A 14,333-nucleotide genomic window follows, 5' to 3' on the forward strand; every position below is an offset into this window, starting at 1 on the left:
GTAGGTGCAGTTCGGATTCAGCCTGTGTGGTATGTAGTATGAAGTGACGACAGATAACAGACAGCCACATTTTTCCTATTTTTAGGGGGGGAGGGGGATTTCGAAATAGTCTGACTTCTAGTTTACTAGTTAAGTAAATTCATTGTGATTGGTTTGACCAAAATTTCGATACGTCCCTCCAGGAGGAGGAGAAGCTGACAGAGGCAGTTGGTGGGGACGAGGCTCGTGGACGGGCCGCATCGGCGACCGCCTGCCCAGTGGTTGGTGCTGGTGGGCCCCGGACGCTATCTGCGCGCCAGCTGGTGATAGCCAAAGCGCACCGGACCGTTTTTCCCGCTCATTCGCCTCTCGCCCGTCGGACCGCGCCAGAGGATCCGCCAGCTGTCAGAGGTGAGTCCGCACTCCACGCCTTACTTCTGCATCCTGTATGGTCTCCTCGCTGAGCTCTTACGTGTAGAAACGTACCGACTCAAAAGTGATGAAACGCGAATCGGCGACCGGCTGCCGAAGACTGTCCCGTGCATTTGTCTGCGTACAGCCTTGATAAAAACGTTTCCTGACACCCTACAATCCCTTCTGTGTCGATCTGACCCGCACTAAAACGTCGATCTATCCGCATATCCATGTCAAGGCAAAGTGACGTCACGTCGTCGTGTGCAGCGTTTTTACTTGCGGAAACATAGCCCCTCCGATATTTAAGATGCGCCTTAGACACTACTGACGCATAAAACCGAAATTCTTGTGTCACATCCGATATCCAAGTGCCTTATCTAGAACCTGGAGACACCTAGGCAGAAACTCTGGTGTGAGTCCTACCAGAGGAATGCGCTTTACACCAATTTTCGGATCAATATACTGCAACACAGCACTTAACATCAAGATCTAAGCTGTATAAAAATTTACTGCACAGTCGTATGGTTTTAAAAAATTATAAAAATAACAGCAACTGACCTCATTAAGGCGTTAAATACGATTCATTAACAATGCTATGAAGAATTACATTAAAAAACGAATAGAGAGTGGACGCTTGTATTTTCATTTACAGAAATTGTAACTATAGGCCGTTGGTAGAGGTACAACTATTGAGAACAAAAAAATATTGTTATACGTTTGCATCTGAAATTTTTTTTTTTTTTTTAATTCGTTTTGGACTTCTATCTTCAGTTCTTACGGTGGTCACGCGACCTTGCTATTACGCCACGAGTACGTGACTACGAATCTTTACACATCTTATACGTTTCCAGCAATACCTCACTAACGATGAAAATTATCTGAAAATGGCTTTCTCCAGCTTCAGCAGCTCAGTAATATGTGTATGGTGACAGAAAGTAAAAATAATTATGGTTTGAGGCATATTTATGAAGTGAGGAATGGAAGAAAGTGACGACCCTTCAAATTGCGAAAATTTCGTTAGCCATTCTTTTAAATGTCTTAGTAATTTTGCCAACTGAAGTTGGCGTTTGACGGGCGCTACTGGGAATCTGACGCGAGGGAGCGCGCGGTTTGGGTAGTGTTATGTTAGCAGCTGAAAAATTCAGCCGAATAAGCCCTTACAAAATAAATGGAAATGAAATGAAAGTGATGGTATGGCGTTATTGCCCAGCAGACTCCGTCTGGGGCTCTCGGCCGTCTGGTGAAGTCTTCCTATTTGACGCCACTTCGGCATCATGGCGCGTCGATGAAGATGAAGTGTTTAGGTCAACAAAAACACTCAGTTCCCGTGCGAAGAGAATCTCCGACCCGGCCGGAAATTGAAACCGGGACCCTGCGTTGCAGAGGCAGCCGCGCTAATCATCAGATAAATATTTTATTTTCTTTTAAACTTCTGTCTTGCGGATCCCTAGGCTCCACGCTTGATATCCATGTGTTCGTTACACAACTGTCTGTAACAGACTGCTCACCGACTTTCCTCGTCTTAGTACATACTTAACAGCAACAGATGCTATAGTAAGATAGCCTTCTCTACAGTTTCCGATAATTCGGGGTTGATACTTCTACGAGCCACAGTAATGCCATACGACCGCAACTGGCTAAGACGGCAGACTACTGTACTTCGTTCATAATGTCCACAGCTCGTCGCCTAATGATGCCGGCACGATAACTCAGCGTGTTCGGTCAGAGGGTTAGCTGCCCTCTGTAATAAAAAAAACTGAGTTAATGGATCAACGACGAACTGAAACGGGTGTCTTGCGATGTCCGCCCCGAGCAGATGCAACGAACGAAAAAACGAACAAAATGAGATTAAAAAAGGTGGCTAGCGTTGCTACCTGTGGATCACGGAGTCCCGGGTTCGATTCCCGGCCGGGTTGAGGATTTTCTCTCCCCGGGGACTGGATGTTTGTGTTGCCCTTATCATTCCGTCGTCATTCATGAAAGTGGCTAGACTGAACTGTGTACAGATTGGGAATGTGTACGGGTGCTGACGACCGCGCAGTTGAGCGCCCCACAAACCAAGCATCATCATAATAAGAATAAACCTGATGTAAACAAACACAATCACAATGATTGGTCAGCAGCCGTAGCTGTCGTACACTGCTGTTGTTCCGCTCTTGAAAGTAGTTCCAAATTACGTATTAGATATCTTATTACTATGTCGCTGTAAAAGAACCTTTAAGATATTCTGACATATTAACAACCATCAACGTTTTGCTTAACCATACTTGAGCTACCTAATTCTTATTTCAAAAATCGTTTACAGCCACAATCTATGTAAACGCTACTTGTGCTGTGATTTTCTCGCCGTTCACACGTACTATGAAAATAGATGACATAGCTTCCGGCTTCGTAGTGAAACGCGCACGGAACACCGTTATTGGCAAGAAACAAGTTTTCTTAATGTTTTTCATAAGATTACAGAGAAAAATCAATTTTCACTTTTTCGAGAAACACTATGTACTAAACTTAAGAAAATTTACTTTCGTTAAATGCATGGCGTTAACGGCAGCGTCTAGGAATCATGAACATGTATGTGGACGGCGGTTCTAAATTCGTTGTAATTAACAGGTTTTTTCGGTTTGAATACCTAAATCACTTAAAAACGAAATTCATCAAATATATGTTAATTAACTGATATTTAACATCATTTTTCAAGAAAAAAAAAACCATCTTCTAGCTTTTAATTGCGCATCGCACACAAAATTCTGGTTGTCACTGCAAATGTACGTTCTTAATTATCGATATTTTATTAAAAATGGTTAAAGATTGTTGAAATTAAGAAAACATTATAGAATTAAATTTTTTGGAGAAAAATGAAAAATCAAATGCTCTTTACTTGAATATGTCCATTGTTTTGTAGGAGAGAGATGGTTTCACACGAACCAAGTGATAAGCGTCGTAGAAACAATGAATACAAATTTTGCGGCGTCGAGCACACTGTACAAATGCTTCATTTTTATAGTTGTCATCGTAACACTGCAATTTGAACCTAACAGAATTGATCTGGAGCCAAATTAAGGAATTTGTCGCGAAAAATAACATGACATTAAGCTGCCATACATACTGGAACTAACGCACGAAGCTTTGTGACACGTCTCTGCCGAACGATTGCGAAATGCAGAACAGCACGTCATAAAAGAGGAGGAGGAGATGTCGATTTTTTGGTGGCTTGGGTATCTGTTGCTGGTCGCCTCGTTATCAACGTAGCAGTACTGAAATGTACCGTATTTCTCGGAGTCCGATATGGAAGAAGTTCAGTGATTACCAGACAACTGACTGTAAAAAACACCTTCGGTGTCTTCAATATTTAACTATATGGGCAATCAACAGTGTGTTTTTACGCCACACGTAGCTCATGCAGAAAAATTAACCTTGTTAATGTCAGGAATTTTCATCACTCTTGTTTTTAGCTAAGGTCGAGAGCATGTTATGTTTTCCGTCCGGTCATCAAAGAAGCGTATCGCCTGAGTTTTGCCATATATTATTTCCTTCTGTTTAAAATGGCTCTGAGCACTATGGGACTTAACTTCTAAGGTCATCAGTCCCCAAGAACTTAGAACTACTCAAACCTAACTAACCTAAGGACATCACACACATCCATGCCCGAGGCAGGATTCGAACCTGCGACCGTAGCGGTCACGCGGTTCCAGGCTGAAGCGCCTAGAACCGCACGGCCACATCGGCCGGCCTTTCTGTTTAAAAATTAAATGACATTCAAAGCTATATTGTTCATCTGGTCGTCCCTTTTTACGTCTTTACTGCAACTGTTCACACCCCTGAAGGATAGCTGGATCACTTGCCTGGCCAGTGCTGTCCAGATTAAATGCACCAATAAAGCTGTTGCCACGTATCATCGCTGTGCCGATGTACACGTAAGGCACAGCATAAAACGTACCCTCGTTATCGTACTTGACTGTACTTGAGACATCTTGGCTTCTGCTCCACGGGAAACTAAATCCAATGTGGTTCCAGCAATCGCGGAAGAATACATAGTGTAATGTTTACATGAGGTTTATTCTTATGATGAACGGAGTACTACAATGTACCTGCACTATGTTCGTGCCTCGTTATTTTGCTTTTTAGGGTTCCGTGCCTCAACTGGTATAAACGGAACACTTACAGCATCGCTCTGTTGTCCGTCCGTCCGTCCGACCTACCGTTCGTTTCTGTTTCTGTCTGTCCGACTGTTACAAACGATTTTTCTCAGGAACGGCTGTACGTATCAATTTGAAATTTGTGTCGCATACTGAACTATAAAGTCTCTTGGTGGTGTCGAAAATTGAAATTTCTAAGTCAGTACACTCAAAAAATAGGTTATTTATGTCATATATTTTAATACTAGCAAACTCGTTGATCAAAACCTTTAGGGTACTCCCCATTGAATTAAATTTGGCGAAAAGGAAGGTTTCACAGCACAACCAAAGGAAACAATCCGAAAATTGTAAATCTGTAATTATATCACACAATTTCTTTTTTGTTATTTCTTATCTGACCTCTGTCTGTTCGTCCGTCTATTAAGACCCCTTCTTCTAAGAAACGGATAGACGTATCAAGTTGAAATATATGTCGCATACCGAGACCTATCCTCCCCTGGCAGTATAATTAACCTTAGCTTGCAAGTCAACTCAGTCAAAAGGTACGGTCATTTATGTCATATATTTTGATGCAAACGCACTTCTAAAAACCTATAGAATTTTGATCTACAATTATGAAATTTGGCAAGTAGGTAGGTTTCACAGCACAAATAAAGGAAAAAATTCTAATATTTTTAATTTGTAGTTGTAACACCCCTCGGGCATGGATGCGTATGTTTGTCCTTAGAATAATTTAGGTTAAGTAGTGTGTAAGCATAGCAGTTAAGTCCCATAAGATTTCACACACATTTGAACAACAAAAATATTTCTTTTGTCGCTTGTCATCCGACGTCAAACTTGAAATTGAAACAATCAGTAGTCCTGCATTCAGGTTGACTGGGTCGCAATGGTAAAAGTCAAACATCAGGCAAGGAATGACTTTATTGTTCATGTGGCGCGTTCCGGAATTTATCCATAGTCAGTATCTAGCAGCGATTACTGCATGTGCATGTGGCGCTTCAACTTGTATGTGAAAGAAACATTCGCAGGCTAGCCAGACATCAGATATCCAGGAGCTATTATTGGCACATAGGTATATCGCTTCAACTTGTACGTGAAACAAACATTCGTTATATCTACGTGCAGTAATCGCTCCTGGATATCTGATGATGAATAAATTCCGTAACGCGTCATATGAGCAGTAAAGTCATTCCTTGCATGATATCTGACTTCTACTATTGCGACTCAATCAGCCTGAATGCAGAACTACCGATTATTATAATAAAAAAAAAATTGCCTGCCACCTGCATGACTTTAAGTCTCGTTTATATTATTGAACTTAAAACTTTCTTGAAACTCTTGGAATAGCTGGGATCGATATCTCGTCAGTATCAATGTCGATAACAGGCAAAAATGGTCCAGATTCTCCATTTCCTTAATGGATGGCTCTGAGCACTATGGGACTCAACATCTTAGGTCATAAGTCCCCTAGAACTTAGAACTACTTAAACCTAACTAACCTAAGGACATCACACACACCCATGCCCGAGGCAGGATTCGAACCTGGGACCGTAGCAGCCCCGCGGTTCCGGACTGCAGCGCCAGAACCGCACGGCCACCGCGGCCGGCACCTTAATGGAAGAAGCGTCTATATACATGACTGTGTATGGAACCTCAGTGCGCGCGTCCTACTCACACCTGGCCAATTCTTTTTTTTTAAATCTTCCAACAAATGTCTGTATTGCTATAAAGAAACATGTTTCTTCAGAAAGGAACAATACTAATAAAAACAGCGTTACATTAGAGATAAAATAACGCATCGTGAGACATTTGTGTCTGCCTTCTGACGTATGATTTTGTAGCTAAGTCAAAAACTTCCCTGAAACAATTGCAGAATGTTTCTGCATTGTTGCAGGGCTATACACAAATATCAACTCGAGAACATTGCATTACTCGTCACTCCCTCGCATTGCATCAGCTGACACCTCCTCTATTCGTACCTATTCAGCATAGGTACGCTTTGTTTGTGTCGAAAATTTTCTGAACGGCCATTACTCTTAAATATTAATGAGCCATTACTGCAATTAAAATACGCTTAACAAATGTGACATCCATAGAAGTGCTTGCCTGTACAAATTTTTCATGCTCTTCTGATAAGTACCAAACCGAATGCCGTAGGTCTACACATGAGATCGAAGAATTATAAGTGTAGTGATTTAACTGCGTTAACTATTCAATAAGCGTATCGAGATATCAAATAAATAAATGTTCACTTCATCGCATTTCCTTATTACCTCAATGATACCTTGCCACGAATGCACCGCTATGACTATCATTACTTCACACACCAAAAAAATGTTTTGCATTCCCCCGATTCCCAGAACTCCTTATGATAGACATTGACTGTGGATTTGTATCACAGACACTTTTCAGAGATGTCACTAAAACCGCCCAAAGATGTAAACAACCATGCATGAGCAGCGCCAGTTACACGGACGGGATCGGACAGCCGATAAATTCCTGCTCAAACTGTACGCAATAGCGCAATTTCACTCCCGACGCCCATGGCGATGTCCATCTTTGCAACCACGACACCATACAGAGCGGTAAAGATGGGCCCAACAACCTGCCGAATGGACTGTTCAGGATTGGCATTACGTTCTCTTCACCGATGAGTGTCGCATATACTTTCAAACAGATAATCGTCGGAGACGTGTTTGGAGGCAATCCGGTCAGGCTGAACCCCTTAGACACACTGTCCAGCGAGTGCAGCAAGGTGGAGGTTTCCTGCTGTTTTAGGGTGGCATTATGTGGGGCCGACGTACGCCGCTGCTGGTCATGGAAGGCGCCGTAACGGCTGTACGATAAATGAATGCAAACCTCCTACCGATAGTGCAACCATATTGGCAGCATATTGGCGAGGCATTCGTCTTCATGGACGACAGTTCGCGGTCCCATTGTGCACATCTTGTGGATGACATCCTTCAGCATAGCGACATCGCTCGACTAGAGTGGCCAGCATGTTCTCCAGACATGCACCCTATCGAACATGCCTGAGATAGTTTGAAAAGGGCTGTTTATGGACGACGTGACCTACCAACCACTCTGAGGGATCTACGCCGAATCGCCGTTGAGGAGTAGGACAATCTAGACCAACAGTGGTATGATGAACTTGTGGATAGTATGCCACGACGACTACAGTTATGCATCATTGCAAGCGGACGTGCTACTGGGTATTAGAGGTACTGGTGTGTACAGCAATCTGGACCACCTCATTTGAAGGTCTCACTGTATGGTTGTACAACATGCAATGTGTGGATTTTATGAGCAATAAAAAGAGCGTAAATGATGTTTATGTTGATCTCTATTCCAATTTTCTGTACAGGTTTCGGAACTCTCGGAACCGAGGTGATGAAAAACTGTTTTTGGAAATCTGGAAATTTGTGGTAAGATCTTATCGGACCAAACTGCTGAGATCATCGGTCCCTAAGCTTACACACTACTTAATTTAACACAAACTAACTTACGCTAAGGACAACACACACACCCATTCCCCAGGCAGGACTCGAACCTCCGACGGGGGAAACCGCACGGACCGTGACAAGGCGCCCCAGAAAGCGCGGTTACCTCGCACGGCCATCCTTTTTCTTTTTTTTATATGTGTATAATTTTATTTTTACGTGGGGCCACAACCTCTAATATTTGCCTAGTAGCGTTTTGAAATACCAGCGTACCTGGATTTAAACTCTCAAACCAAATGAGGGCATTCGATTTAAAAAGAAATACATGCAGAATACAGTACTTGAAATTAACTCAAGCGTCGAAATCGGCGGGCCGCATAATTAATAAACAATATTACAGCCTACTACGATCCATGATTTCCTTTACAAAATTATCTTTGTTACAAGGGTTGATCCAATAGTTGCCGTTCGAAGGCCGTACAATCGAGGATCAGCGTGCCAATGATGCAAAATCGCCTGAGCATTGAAACACTCATCCCACCGACGCGCTAGCTTGAAAATACTCGTCTGGTAGAACTTCGTGTCCTGCTGTGTGAGGAAGTCTGTAACTGCCTGCTGCGCGTCCCAGTTCGACAGGAATCGTTGATGCTTTAGGGCCTTTTCTAAGGGACTGAAGGGGTGATAATCACATGGGTATAGATCAAGACCACGGGGCGGGTGTTCGATGTCTCCTACTTGAATTGGCGTTAAGTTCTGCGTTACGACACTTGCGATATGGGGACGTGCGTTATCGTGAAGCAGCAGCACCGCTAGTCGCACCATTCCACATCCGTGATTTTCGACAGACATGCTGCCCCATGCACATTCTTCATTCACCGACGGATTACTGGTGTTTGACCTTCGGCAGCCTGGACAAGAATAACAGCGCTTTGCTCCTGTTTGAACGCATTTGGTAATAACGTCGCCATAGTTTACATTAACGCATTTACCGCACGCACGTCGGGAAGACGCCTAGCACAACACTAATCCCTTGCCTACATATCGGTGCTTACATACACGCGTCGGAGTTGCGCTATGTTGCATATATGCTCCAGAAACGCCCTCAAACGGAAAGTTTTGATCGCCCTTACACACGCATCAAAAAAATTATTGCATCACCTCGGTTCCGAGAGTTCCGGAACCTGTACAAAAATTGAAATAGAGATCAAAATAAACATCATTTCCGCCCTTTTTATTGCTCATGAAAATCACACATTGCATGTTGTACCACCATACACGTCCTCTTGCATTGATGCATAACTATATTCGTCGTGGCATACTATCCATAAGTTCATCAAGGCACTGTTGATCCAGATTGTCCCTCTTCTCAACGGCGATTCGGCGTAGATCCCTCAGAGTGGTTGGTGGGTAACGTCGTCCATAAACACCCCTTTTCAATGTAGCCCAGGCATGTTCTATAGGGTTCATGTCTGGACAACATGCTCGCCACTCTAGTCGAGCGATGTCGTTATTATGAAGGAAGTCATTCACAAGATGTGCACGATATGGGCGCGAATTGTCGTCCATTACGACGAATGCCTCGCCAATATGCTGCCGATATGGTTGCACTATCGGTCGGAGAATGGCATTCAAGTATCGTACAGCCGTTACGGCGCCTTCCATGACCATCAGCGGCGTACGTCAGCCCCACATAACGTCACGCCAAAACTGCAGGGAACCTCCACCTTGCTGCACTCTCTGGACAGTGTGTCTAAGGCGTTCAGCCTGACCGGGTTGCCTCCAAACACGTCTCCGACGAGTGTCTGGTTGAAGGCACATGCGACACTCATCGGTGAAGAGAACGTGATGCCAATCCTGAGCGGTCCATTCGGCATGTTGTTGGGCCCATCTGTACTGCATTGCATGGTTTCGTGGTTGCAAAGATGGACATCGCCATGGACGTCGGGAGTGAAGTTGCGCATCATGCAGCCTATTGTGCACAGTTTGAGTCGTAGCAAGACGTCCTGTGGCTGCACGAAAAGTATTATTCAACATGGTGTCGTTGCTTCAGGGTTCTTCCGAGCCATAATCCGTAGGTAGCGGTTTTAGTGACACCTCTGAACAGTCAAAGGGACTGTGTCTATGATACAATATCCACAGTCAACGTCTATATTCCGGAGTTCAGTGAACCGGGGTGATACAAAACCTTTTTTGATGTGTTTATTATTGTTATTATTGTTCTTTTCCGAATATACACGACTCGTTGTATCGATGCATATATTTGATGGAAAATTATGGAAAAAAGGGAAAATTATGAGGGTCGAACAAGATGTACTACAGTTGTGCGAAAGATGAGGAAAAGGGTGAACCGTTGCGTGTACGCGTCTCCTGTCTCCGCAACCCCTATTCGGGCGACACACGCCGCATATCTTCGAATGGAACAACCGTTTCTGCGATATTTGGCTACTCACTTTACACGAGCCTATTCAGGCTTAGAGAAGTAATAAAGTTTTCAGCTTTTATCGAAACTGGATACATCTGCTGCGAGGTTCGCAGCGTATTCGATGACACACATGAGCTGTTAAAAATGTAAAACGATTGCTACTATAAAACTTTATGAAGCATTCTTGACTGGAGCACGGTGATCAGTATAAAATGCTAAGCGTCATTTAAAACACTCTCGATCGCATTTTCAGATCTCTTATTTGTTAGCAACCAGTTTCGGCCCTTTCCTCAGACAATCTTCAGGCTTATCACCGCCATTATGGCTGCTGGTGATGGCAGGCAGAGCGAGGAGATCCGTAGAATTACGGTTGTCACTGCTCAGAAACATTTATAGCATAATAATTATATTAATCCATCACAGCATTATATTGTACCACACACCTTAGTACAGCACGCCTATAAATTCAAAAAGCATTCGGTATCTGCTAACAAGGTCGCACATGTTCCATCTACTTCCCCATGATATCAATAAAGCACATTTTCTCAAATTCTACACATACGAACAGTAAATAAATGATTATAAAGCTTTCCTGCAAAGTACAGAAAAGTCCAGATAATAACATTTTACCTTTTCTTTCTCTTTGGTTTTTATCTCAGAGTCCGACGTACTTTTGTACGTTGCATGTCCGCTGTAGGCGAGCATTCTAATTTTAATGTCCACTCTTCTTTCTCTCTTATAGCATACATAACGTGTTTAGATGCAGTTGTATACTATCTAATAGCCAGGTAATGGTGGTCGCTGTAGTGATTTGAGAAACCTCCGAAAGCCAAAATCAGGACGGTTGGAATACGATCGGAACCCGAATGTTCTTGAATCCATTATGCTACGTCGTTCGATCAGATTTAGTCCAACTGACTGTAGACAACCAAGATGAGATGTCACTGTGTTTGTTTAGAAATATGTAAATAGGAACAGCAAGAGCAAACACTGTCGACGTTGACAACGTAGCAAATATTAGATTCTCTACAGGTTCAAACAGAGAGCGGTCTTAGTCAAGGCAACTCACTCACTCGCTGTCGATCAAATTTTATTGAACTACATCGACATTTTCAGAGCTGAAAGACGACGGTTACAGGTATATGTTACATCTGCGGTTCGCAATGTTTTGTAATGCAGTATCCGAGACAGTTACAGGCAGAAGAGCTGACGCAATGTAACTGTAACAGTATGACATTGATGACTAGGAAGGTCTGTCGATCTTAGTCTTTTTCTTTTTTTTCTCCTAGTAATAGCTGTAAAAATGACGAAAACTTCTGGACTACGGTTGCTTACTTATCGGAACAAAATATGTAGTATTAAACGCACAAAAATTTCTCGGTTCACTCACCGCGTCAAATTCGGATAAAATTCCAAGTTTTCGATGATACCCACCATCATCTTCTTCAGTGACTAAAACTGGCTGTCGCGAACTGTTTTTATTTACATATTGTCATTTCATCCCCTCGCCCCATATGGGCACGGGGTGGGCTGTCAGCAGATACAGTTTACATCTCTTCAGCCAAATGAGAGAAAAATAAAAAAAATATATTAAAGTTGGACAAGGCAGTCGACAAGAGAGACGTTTTGCACAATAAAAAGACAGATCTTCAGCCTGCATAAGGTAAAATATAAAAGGTTGATTCGGCAATTAATTAAATTATAGACACAGATGAATGGAAAATGAGTGTCGCAGGCAAAGATATTAAAACTGATAGACAGTTACACAAAGTAAAATGGAAAGGCCGATGTGTTACTAATTAGAAGAGATACATAGTTAAGTGAAGAGATGAGTGGATGTAGACCGCCAGGGAAAAGAGTTTCATGCGAACGTAGCATTTAAAGTTAGTGCATGGGAGGGGGTTTGTGTGGGTGGATGTTTGGAGGAGGGATTGGGGAAGAATGGAGAGGAATGCAGTTCCGAACCAAGACTTAGAAACTGGGTGGAGAGGATTGGAGGGAAGAGAGCCCTGTCATGTGGTGTGTGGTAGGGATCTCCTAGATCTGGTAGGGTGGGTATACATCAGGGCAGTTTTCAAAATTGGGTAAGGGAAGGTGATAAAAGTTTCGTTGGGAGAGAATGTGGAGGGTGTGGAGGTGTACTGTTGGTAGAATGTGTTGGTAGAAGTGCGGAAGAGTACCAGGAGCAGTGAGAACGAGGGAAACTGGGGGGTTGGTAACGTAGGATATATGGAGGTGTTCAAGTTGAAAGAGCAGGCTGGAGAATTTTCTAAGTTGGTAACGGACGCAGATGGAGGAGGGTAAATGGATCCAAAAAGCTAGACAGAATGCATGGTATTTGAGGATCTGAAGGGTGTGATAAAAGGAGGGAGGAGCAAAAGCCCATGCGACATTGGCATAGCAGAGGATTGGTTGGATCAGGGCTTTGTAATGTGAAGGATTGTGGAAGGGTGCAATCCCCATGTTTAGCTGTTTGGTAGTTTTAGTAATTTTAATCTATTGTGAGCTTTCTGTCGAATGGCTAGTATATGGGGCTTCCATGTTAGTCAGTAATCAAGTGTTAATCCAAGGTATTTTAGTGTGTTAGTTATCTGGATAGGAAGGTTGTAAATGGTAAGGTAAAAGTCGTGGGGACAGAAGCTGCTGGTGGTTTGGCCTATAATTATGGCCTGCATTTTGGTAGGGTTGATTTTGTGGAGCCACCGGTTGTACCAGGAGTTGAAGAGATCGCTGGAATATCTTCAGGATAGGATAGAGAGCAAGGAGGGTGGTGCCATCGGTATACAGGAGGGGAGGAACAGGAGGAGGGGCTTTGGCATATCGGACAGACAGGGAGGGTAAGAGGACAGAAACTTGGGGCCCGCGTGCAGTTAGATGGGAGATATGACAGTTGGTGTTGTTGATGGTCACATAAAATGGGCGGTTAGAGAGAAAGGAGGCGTTGAGGGTGACATAATTTATGGGAAGTGCATAGGTCTGGAGCTTAAAGAGGAGCCCAGAATGTGATACATGGTCATAAGCTTTTCAAGATCGAGGGAGACAAAAATGGTGGATTTGTGGTTATTGATTTGGTGGTATAGGAGATGAGTAAGGTACAGGAATTGGCCATTAGAGGGAAAATTGGGTTGGAAGCCACATTGACGGACAGGAGTGGGTAGGTGATGTTGTAGGTGTTTATGAATACGCTCGGATAGGATGGACTCCAAGACTTTGCTAAACAAAGAGGTGAGGTTAATGGGATGGTCGGAGGAGGTGTCAGTGGCAGGTTTATTAGGTTTAAGGAAGAGGGGGTTTCAAGAGGTTTTCCATGGCTCAGGATAGAAACTTTTATGTAGGGTTACTTTGTAAAGGATGGCTAGGATATCCAGGTAGGAGAAGGGGCATTCTTTTGGGTGTCTGTAGGTGATGCTGTTGTGACCAGGAGCTGTATTGCGTTTGTGATGGAGTATCTGTTGAATTCTTATGTTGTTATTGGAGTACTGAGTTCTGGCCATGGGATATTCTTGAGATACTGGAAGGTAGGAGCGAGAGATGAGAGGGAGGTATCGTTGTGCTCGTGGACTGTCGTGAATAAGGACTAATCGAAGTAGGAGTCATTTGAGGTGGTGAAGGTGTCAGAGAGGTAGGACTCAAAGTGGTTGGCTTTGTATAAGTTGTCAGGGAGAAGATGATTATCGTGCAGGATGGAGCAGGGTTGTTGCCAGTAAGGTGGTGAAATGCCTTCCAGTACTTGTAAGAATCTATGGGCTGTGTGGCATTGAGGTGTGTACATGTCTAGTGCCAGATGTGGCATTTCTTTGCATTCAGCGGATTTCAGATGTGTCAATGTAATTGTCGGCGGTGAGTAAGCATGTCTCAGTCACGGATCTGCATGAAGGATTGGTAAGGGTGTCAGGATTCATGGAGGAGTAGGAGAGAACGTGGAGGGAGTGTGGGATGGTG

The 14,333-nt window shown here is 43.4% G+C and overlaps 1 protein-coding gene across 1 annotated transcript in view; it reads left to right on the forward strand.

Annotated features, from left to right (window-relative positions):
- The first annotated feature begins 310 nt into the window (after positions 1-310).
- Positions 311-14,333, forward strand: part of LOC126145962 (Krueppel-like factor 16) — a 187,725-nt gene continuing 173,702 nt past the window's right edge. The window contains exon 1 of the mRNA XM_049915591.1: positions 311-390. The gene's annotated coding sequence lies outside the window, so the exon portion shown is untranslated. The remainder of the gene's footprint in view (positions 391-14,333) is intronic.

The sequence above is a fragment of the Schistocerca cancellata genome, chromosome 2, assembly GCF_023864275.1.
Source record: "Schistocerca cancellata isolate TAMUIC-IGC-003103 chromosome 2, iqSchCanc2.1, whole genome shotgun sequence".
NCBI classification, from domain to species: Eukaryota; Metazoa; Arthropoda; class Insecta; order Orthoptera; family Acrididae; genus Schistocerca; species Schistocerca cancellata.